The 9,136-nt window shown below is 42.5% G+C and overlaps 1 non-coding gene across 1 annotated transcript; it reads left to right on the top strand.

Annotated features, from left to right (window-relative positions):
• Nucleotides 1–6,025: 6,025 nt before the first annotated feature.
• LOC146401443 (U6 spliceosomal RNA) lies at nt 6,026–6,132 on the top strand. The gene has a single exon (XR_014811750.1). It is a non-coding gene; the product is annotated as a U6 spliceosomal RNA (small nuclear RNA).
• Nucleotides 6,133–9,136: the final 3,004 nt, after the last annotated feature.

Below are 9,136 nucleotides of genomic sequence, written 5' to 3' on the forward strand. Positions count from 1 at the left end.
AATTGTTTCATAAATGGTTAGTGAAAGAATGAAGAAAAATGCATGAATGGATGAACAAATAGGGAAAAAAAGAGCATTTGATTCGTAATTTCTGATTTCTGAAAATGCATTAAACAATGTCAACTGGCAAGAAAACACCGAAGATCACAACAGCAGAGAAGATTAGAATAGAGTCGATCCTCATTATTTGTGGATTTAATATTTGTGATGTCATCTCTTTGTAACCCCCAAATCAATTCTTGCAGCACTTCCCCAGTTATGTGTGGACATTAATGTGAGCAGATGGTAAAAAAAAAAAAAAAAAAAAAAAAGAGTCATGTGATGGATGTGTTCCCCGCTGAGGTTGAACAAAATGAAACTCTGCCCTCTTGTTTCAGCTCTCATACTGTAAACAACTGTCCTTTTCATGGCATACTCAGTGCCACGTATCTCATATTTTGAGTTGGGTGGGAGCTTTTGGTGATTTCTCTGTTTAAAATGGTCCCCAAGTGCAATGCTCAAGTGCTAATTTCCTTGGTGCAAAAATATGATGTGTGTTTCAGAGAAAATACATGAGTTAAATAGGATTTTTCAGTCATGAGTTATAGTACTATTGGCCGTGAATTCAGCATTAATGAATGAACAAAATATATACTTTTTAAAAAGTGTCTTTAAGCAGAAACACACTTAAAACCAGGTTATATGTTGATCGGCTGACAAAAATGTGACCAGAAGCTTACACATATAACTCTGAATTTCACCCAAAATAAGACGAAGAATTTGATATCTTCCATTTTGTGGTTCACTGCAACTTTATAGAAAGAATATAACTACTGCAAATAACAAGAATCAGCTCTATCTCAATTTAAAAATGAGAAATATGAGAAGTTCCCATCCCAGCTCAGCGAAAACAAATATGACTAGCATCCATGAGGACGCAAGTTCGATCCCTGTCCTCGCTCAGTGGGTTAAGGATGTGGTGTTGCCATGAGCTGTGGTGTAGGTCACAGATGCAGCTGAGATCACAAGTTGCTGTGGCTGTGGTGTAGGCCAGCAGCTACAGCCGCGGTTCGACCCCTAGCCTGGGAACCTCCATATGCCACTGGTGTGGCCCTAAAATAAAAAAGAGAGACAAAAAAAAGAGAGAGAAATGTGAGCCTCAGGAAAATGAAATGACTTGTACAGAGATTTAAACTAGGTCAGTCATATAACCAAGATCAAACCCTGACCAGTTCACTGCTCCTCTGCTATATATTCAGTTCCTAGGATGTAATAAGAAAAGAAACACACAAGGGAAAAGAGGAGGAGGAAAAGGCATCAGACAGGTTTTTGCAGACCTTCCAGTTTCAAAACAGTTTGGTCCTAAAGCAGGTCTCCAGTTAGTGACTTGAAAGGATTATCTTCAAAGTGAAAAAAAAAATAGCATATTCATTGGAATGATAGTTGTCCAGACTTGATGGGACTCTTCTTCTGTCACAAACTCTGTGCTGGGAGAACTTCCTCAAGACCACATTATTGAACTCAGGAAAATTGCTGCTATCTTTCCTGTGTCTTACCTAACTCTCTTTACACCCACGGAAGAAGGCCTTCCTTAAAGTCTGGAAAAAAAAAAAATTCTGTGCTCAACATCAGCTGACGTGGGCACTGGTTACAATTCCTATTACTAATGGTCATTAGTGACTGAACCGGCCCCTGTGTGGGGACTGACCTTCTTCAGTGGCTGTAGATTGACAAATATGACATTTTAAGGACTTCTAGAACCCAAAGCCTCGGAGCTGACATTTCAGAGAGCAAGAGAGTAAACTTGGCCCCCACCAGCCTGCTCCCTACATAGCTGGGCAGATGTGGTCCCTGTACAGAGAACTGCCTGCTCTAGCAGGGCTTTTTTTTTTTTTTTTTTTTTTGTCTTTTTGCTATTTCTTGGGCCGCTCCTGCGGCATATGGAGGTTCCCAGGCTAGGGGTCGAATCGGAGCTGTAGCCTCCGGCCTATACCAGAGCCACAGCAACGCGGGATCCGAGCCGCATCTGCAACCTACACCACAGCTCATGGCAACGCCGGATCGTTAACCCACTGAACAAGGGCAGGGACCGAACCCGCAACGTCATGGTTCCTAGTCGGATTCGTTAACCACTGCGCCACGACGGGAACTCCTGGCAGGGCTTTTTGACCCTAAGGGAACAGTGTGGCTGCTGCGCTCCTGACACCAATCATCTCTGTGAGTCACCTCTATGGGCCTGGGTCTTAGGGACTTCAGTTCCCCAAGGGGAAGAGACTCATACCAACAACATTTCCCTTCCCAGGGCAACCACCTCAGAGCCCAGAGGCTCAAAATCTGAAAAATAAACTGAGGGATGCTTCTGAAGATCCCTTGGTCTCCTAGAGACCCTGACACCCTAGGGAAGATATGCTTCTGAAAAGGAGGGTAAGAAGACATGGGGAGCCCCTCTTCAAAACCATCTTCCTCCATTGGGCTTTCTTATTGTTTTTCCTAAGACAAAAGCTACACCCTTCCTCTTTATCCCACAGTGCCAACTGATGCATCATTCCGGTCCTCTTTCCCATCACTGGTGAGTGCCATCTACTTCTGCCCTGATGCCTAAGGTAATGAGAGTCTTTGATCATGTAAAAAAAGATCAGGAATGGAAAGGTGGAGTGTAATTAATGATAATGAGCCAGACTTGCCCTTTTATAGGTCTGGATTGAGTTGCAGTATCCCTATTTTAAAAAGAAAGAAAAGGTGTGGGGGAAGGGAAGGAAGGGAGGGAGGGAGAGTGGGAGAGATCTAAACTCAGGAAAGTCAGGATAGAATATACCAAAAGTAACCTGAAGCTTCACAAAACAGAAGAATCTCCCCACCCCTCTAGAATCAGAGAATAAATGCCTGGAGTGATGGATGAGGAAAAGAATCTCTATCAGCTGCTGACATAGGGAGAGAAATGGAGAAGGAGGAGTGAGTACCTCGAGCTGTTCATTTCTGAATTATGCTCCCACAGCGTCTCAGAGAAAGCTGATCTTTACCTGAAATTTTTAAGGACTGACTCAACTTTGTCCACAACTCCACAAAGGGAAATGACACAATAAATGGCTCTATCTCAGTGATATCTCAAAATTTATTTTCAATAAAATTAAACTTTTGCCTGCTTTAAAACTAAATAATAAATGAAGGTAGAAAATGAAAAGTACTTATACTAGTTTGACATTTTTCAAGAGTCCTTATAGTTAGGATTAGAGATGATTTGTCCAAAGTTTCAGAAGGAAATTTGGCTCAGAAAATTAAGTGAATTCTGTAAAATGAGCAAATGAGAGATGATGAATGTCATTTCTTAATTACTAGCCCAAATTCTAGGCCAAAGTATTGTGATGCAAGCAGCTATAAGCATAGCCTCGTGTTGGAGAATGGACAAAGTGAGAGAAAGGGAACCACTGCTTATTTGACAGCAAGATTTATGGAAGCATAGAAAGTCTAGTTTACTATCTCTACAGTGTCTCACTCACCTCTATCCTGGAAAACAAAATAAAATGAAGAATATCATGGATTTATACAGGGAAAATTAAAAAAAATATTTCAAACCCCAATTCCAGGGTACAAAAGTAAAATATAAGCATGCCCCCATCAGTTCTGTTGTTCAGAATCCAGCATAGATGAGAAGAGATGAGATTGTTCCTTGCAGAAAAGAGAATGCCAAGAACTTGCTAACCTGAGCTCCTCCAGAAAGCTGTATAAATGCCCTGAAATAGCAACTGGAGGAAATGGGGTTGGAGGCAGATAAAGTTCATGGAACAAAAGCTGGTGGTCAAGAAATGAGAAAGTCGCAGTACAGATTTTCAAGTTTATTATTATCAGCCACCTATACTTTTTTATTTACTCAAAGTGAAAGAGGAATGGACGATATAAATGCTTACAGTTCTCTCCATCCATAGAGTTCTCTATGTGAGTGAGCTCAGTATATATAGCTGAGTTTTCATTTCTTCACCATAAAACTACCTGGCGTCCCCACTTTCATGGCTACTCGACTCACTGACCAGCGATATCGTAAAGGTTTGTGGATAGACAGAAGTAGAAAAAATTTAAATGGAAGGAAAGTGGAAATGTTAATGTGCAAATCCATCTCTGGCTTCCTGGTCCCGCTGCAGGCTGAGAACATAGATGTGCGAAAGGATATAGTATCTTGTGAGAGACGGATGCCGAATCCAGAGTCCTACTGGAAAGATAAAGTCATTCACAAGAGAATTAAATACAAGGCTGCACACCAGCAGGTGGACCTGGAAACTAAAAAATCCAAAGCCTTTAGCTTCCCTGTTACCACACACACAGCTGCACCCTCCTCCCTGGGCTGCAGTGCACTCCTGGTAGATGAGGTTACTGGATAAGAATTTTCAGGTTCAACTGCCATTCTGCTGAACTACGGCCCTCTGAGCAATAGGAACTCAGGACTAGTTCACCAGTCACTGGACTAGAACATTTGGCTAAGGCTTCATAAATAAAAATGAATGGTTCTATTTTACGAAACACAGAGGAGGATGCCAGGTGTGAGCAAAGGCACTGAGGCAGGAAGGAACCTAGGATTTCAGAGCAAAATAAGGAAAGCTGGAGTTCCCATCGTGGCTCAGTGGTTAATGAATCCGACTAAGAACAATGAGGTTGCAGGTTCGATCCCTGGCCTTGCTCGGTGGGTTAAGGATCCGCCGCTGTTGTAAGCTGTGGTGTAGGTCACAGACTGGGCTCGGATCTGGCGTTGCTGTGACTCTGGCATAGGCCAGCAGCAACAGCTCTGATTCGACCCCTAGCCTGGGAACCTCCATGTGCTTCGGGTGTGGCCCTAGAAAAGACAAAAAGACAGGAAAAAAAAAAAAAGGAAAGCTGCCTAAAACAGCCCCCAACCACCCAAGCATTAGTCTCTAAATGTTAAATGTGTATCAGTGACTGATGATATACCTATACATACACACATACATACACAGTTTATGAAGGAGTCTTAAAGTATGGATTGCAAATGTGCAATGGTTTTATTTTTATGGTTACTGCTGTAAACTGTACTCTGCTCACTCCCGCCCTTTCCGCTGGGTAGCCAACCTCCTAATAACTTTGAGTCGGATTCCTTAATTTGTCAGTCATGTTTAGTTTTCAGTGTTCTCTGGTTATTAAGACTGGTTATTTTTCCTTTGCCTCTATTAAGGTAAAGTTTTGCACACAAAGTTCTGTTTATTTTTATTTCAATCACATTTTTATATCAACACTACTTTTAAAATAACCCCAGCCAACAGCCAGTCCTGCATTTTGTCAAGTAGCTTGGAATAAAAGGGAAAGTCTAGTCTGCCCACAAGACCCCCAATCTCCCCTGCCACTACTTTTTCTGGGATCAGGGAGGTGATGAAAAAGAGGAACAATATGCTGGTAATGTTGCATCCTCTTCTTGGTTGGAAGTAACTTCTGCTCCAGCTCTTTGTGTGACTAATTTAAACAGGGGTGAGTAGCCTTGGCCACCCACTCAGCTTCATCTTGCAAGGTGACTCTCAGCTGGTGGCCTCATACTAAATTCCCGATGCCCAAAACTCTTCGCCCAGTGATCCAGTATGACCCCCAAATCATCTGCCCTGATTCTGGAGCCTGTACCCACATCTTCCTACCACTGAGAAATCACTAATTCAAGCAAGATGGGTCTGTCTCTTCTCTGGTTGAGCCCTCAGCCCAAGCCTCCTTCCCTAACTCTGTGGGTAGCATCTGCTGGTCTGTGAGCATCCAGCTAGGAAATCAGAAGTCAGGCATCCCTTTCTCTACAGGCATCCCTTTTCCTTCAGGGAAGAAGACTATTAGAAGTCAGAGATGGGGATATACCCTGTCTGTCCAAGCAGGCCCCGTCTCCCCTGCTACAGTGACCCAGCCCTTCCTCCTAGCCCTCCCCTTACTGGTGGCTCTAGGGAACTCCTCACAGTTTTCATTTCGTACCTCCTGCTCTTTGTGGTTTCAAGTGTGCATTTTTCTGTGTATGTGTGTGTGTGTGTGCATCTGTGTGTATAAATACATGAATGAAAATAAAATAGTCATGCTCGCTTGGGCAGCACGTACACTAAAACTGGAACAAATACAGAAAGGATTAGCATGGCCCCTGCACAAGGATGACATGCAAATTCAGAAGCATTCCATATTTTTTGGTAGATGCAAACTATTACATTTAGAATTGATAAGCAATAAAGTCCTTCTGTATAGCACAGGAAACTATATCCAATTACTTGTGATAGAACATTATAGAAGATAATGAGAAAAAGAATGTATATATATATATGCATAACTGGGTCACTTTGCTATACAGCAGAAATTGACATAACATTGTAAATCAACCATAATAAAAAATTAATAAATAAAAATTTTTTAAAAAGAAAATAAATCTGTGCTGTTTAAAGACAAAACACACACACATACACAAACACAAAACTTACCATCATGGCGCAGCAGAAATGAATCTAACTAGGAACCATGAGGTTTCGGGTTTGATCCCTGGCCTTGCTCAGTGGGTTAAGGATCCGGCATTGCTGTGAGCTGTGGTGTGGGTCGCAGACACGGCTCAGATGTGGCATTGCTGTGGCTCTGGCGTAAGCCGGCAGCAACAGCTTCGGGATTAGACCCCTAGCCTGGGAATCTCCATATGCCACGGACGCAGCCCTAGAAAAGATAAATACATACATACATACATACAAAAATAGTTCATAAGTAACACTCCAATATAAATAATGTTTATCACTGAATGGAAAATATACATACGACTTTTATTTTCTTAATACCTGTCAATTTTTGCTACTTTTTCTCTACTAACAATGTATTTCTAACATGAAGATAAATATTTTAATAGCAAAACAAGACCACCTCATGACATTAAAATGTATTTATTATAAAGAGCTTGGTGACACAAAAAGTCAGGAGTTTCCATTGTGGCTCAATGGGTTAAGAACCTGACACAGTGTCTGTGGGGATGCAGGTTTAATCTCTGGCCTTGCTCATTGGGTTAAGGATCGAGCGTTGCCCCAAGCTGCAGCATACAGATGTGGCTAGGATCCAGTTTTGCTATGGCTGCAGCCTAGGCCAGCATACTCTGATTCGACCCCTAGACTGGGAACTTCCATGTGCCACAGGTATAGCTGTAAAAAGAAGAAAAAACAAAAAATAACAAGTCACTGGTGGAGTTCCCTATGGCTCAGCAGGTTAGGGATCAAGGATTGTCACTGCGTGGCTCTGGTTACAGCTGTGGCCCAGGAACTTCCAAGTGCCACGGGTGCAGACAAAAAAAAAAAAAACACAGGTAATCTGATATCTTGGGAATATATAGCAGATCATACTGAATATTAGACTTTGCATCATACCTTTATATTGTGTCAAAACAATTTCTCATGTATTTTAATGTATAGTGTATTAACCTTACTCCTAATGATGTATATATTTGACATTTCTATTTTTAGAGCACTTCAAAGGAAAAGAAACCTACAAGATCTGGAAAAATATGTAAAACTCATGTCTCAATAACATCAATGCCATCATCTTCATCCATCCCAATGTTAACTCTTAACTGTGCAAACCTTACTATCCTCTGAGCCTTGCTTTTGTGATCAGTTTCAGTTTAAGCACATATCATTAACTGTTGTCTCCTTTCAAGGATTCTAACCCATTCCCAAATTCCCACCTGGGGATCCAAACCTGCATTCACTTTTCACATTAAACTGCATTCCCGGAGTTCCCGTCGTGGCGCAGTGGTTAATGAATCCAACTAGGAACCATGAGGTTGCGGGTTCGGTCCCTGCCCTTGCTCAGTGGGTTAACGATCCGGCGTTGCCGTGAGCTGTGGTGTAGGTTGCAGATGCGGCTCAGATCCCGCGTTGCTGTGGCTCTGGCGTAGGCCGGTGGCTACAGCTTCGATTCAACCCCTAGCCTGGGAACCTCCATATGCCGCGGGAGCGGCCCAAGAAATAGCAACAACAACAACAACAACAAAAGACAAAAGACAAAAAAAAAATAAAAAAATAAACTGCATTCCTATCCTTACACTCCACTGAGCACGATCTCTCCTACTCTGCCTTTGATACTCAGAATCAAGAAGTCTCCATGGAGTGCCTCTTTCCAGTCTTGGGTTGGAATCTGCATAAAGGGAAACATGTCCGCTACTCCACACCTTCTAAGATCTGATGGCATAAGACAGAGCTACTGTCCAGAACAGAAGGAGAAAAGTAAGATCCCATATCCTCTGCAAACCTGGAGGTTAAAGAATCTTAGGGTCGGAAAGCTCAAGGGTACACAATAACCAATCCTTAGAAATATTAGGTTTTGAATCACTTCACTGAACAGCAGAAATTGACACAGCATTGTAAACTGACTGTACTTCTTTTTTCATAAAAGAAATATTGTTAAATAATATAAAATTGCTATTTGGAGGTCAAAAAAGTTGATATCAACAATAATACAGGGTTCAACCCATACCTGGGGACAGGGTGTGCTACATGTTCACTCTAACTGGAGCCCCTGAAGCTGAGTCCTCTCCTCTACTCAATCTAAAAAGAATTCCTGAGAAATGTGGCATTTTAGGACCTAACTAAATGAGGAGAAAGAGAGAGAGAGTCTTGAATATTCAGTAAGCCTACTTTTAAAGTAGTCTCTGCTTTGGAGAAGCTGAGAAGCAGCCAAAGAGTGCATTAAAAGGAATACGGGGAGGGTGTGCAAGTCCAAATGGTGGAATAAAGCTGGAGAGGAAACCACATAACTGAGGACATCTCAAGATCTCCATGTGTCTTCTCCTTGCCTGGCTGATCCCCCAGGCTGAATGGAGAGAGCCAACAGCACGTTGGTCACTCAATTTGTCTTCGTGAGATTTTCCAACTCCCCACATCTCCAGCTGCTCTTTTTCCACCTCTTCCTCCTGGTCTACCTCTTATCTCTGGTGGGCAATGCACTCATTGTGCTCATTGTGGCCCTGGATGGGCACCTCCATACTCCCATGTACTTCTTTATCTGCAATCTCTCCTCGGTAGAGCTCTGGTACACCACGGTCACCGTGCCCAAAATGCTGGCCAATTTTCTCAGTTCCCCAGGGGTCATCTCAGTTCCCAACTGCATCACCCAGTACTACTTCTTCTTCTCTTTGGCTGCCACGGAGCTCTTCATTCTCACCACC

This window comes from Sus scrofa, chromosome 7 (assembly GCF_054392235.1).
Source record: "Sus scrofa isolate SSC_HxYL_T2T_F1_AM1 chromosome 7, Sscrofa_HxYL_maternal_Yorkshire_Landrace_v2.0, whole genome shotgun sequence".
Classification (NCBI taxonomy): domain Eukaryota; kingdom Metazoa; phylum Chordata; class Mammalia; order Artiodactyla; family Suidae; genus Sus; species Sus scrofa.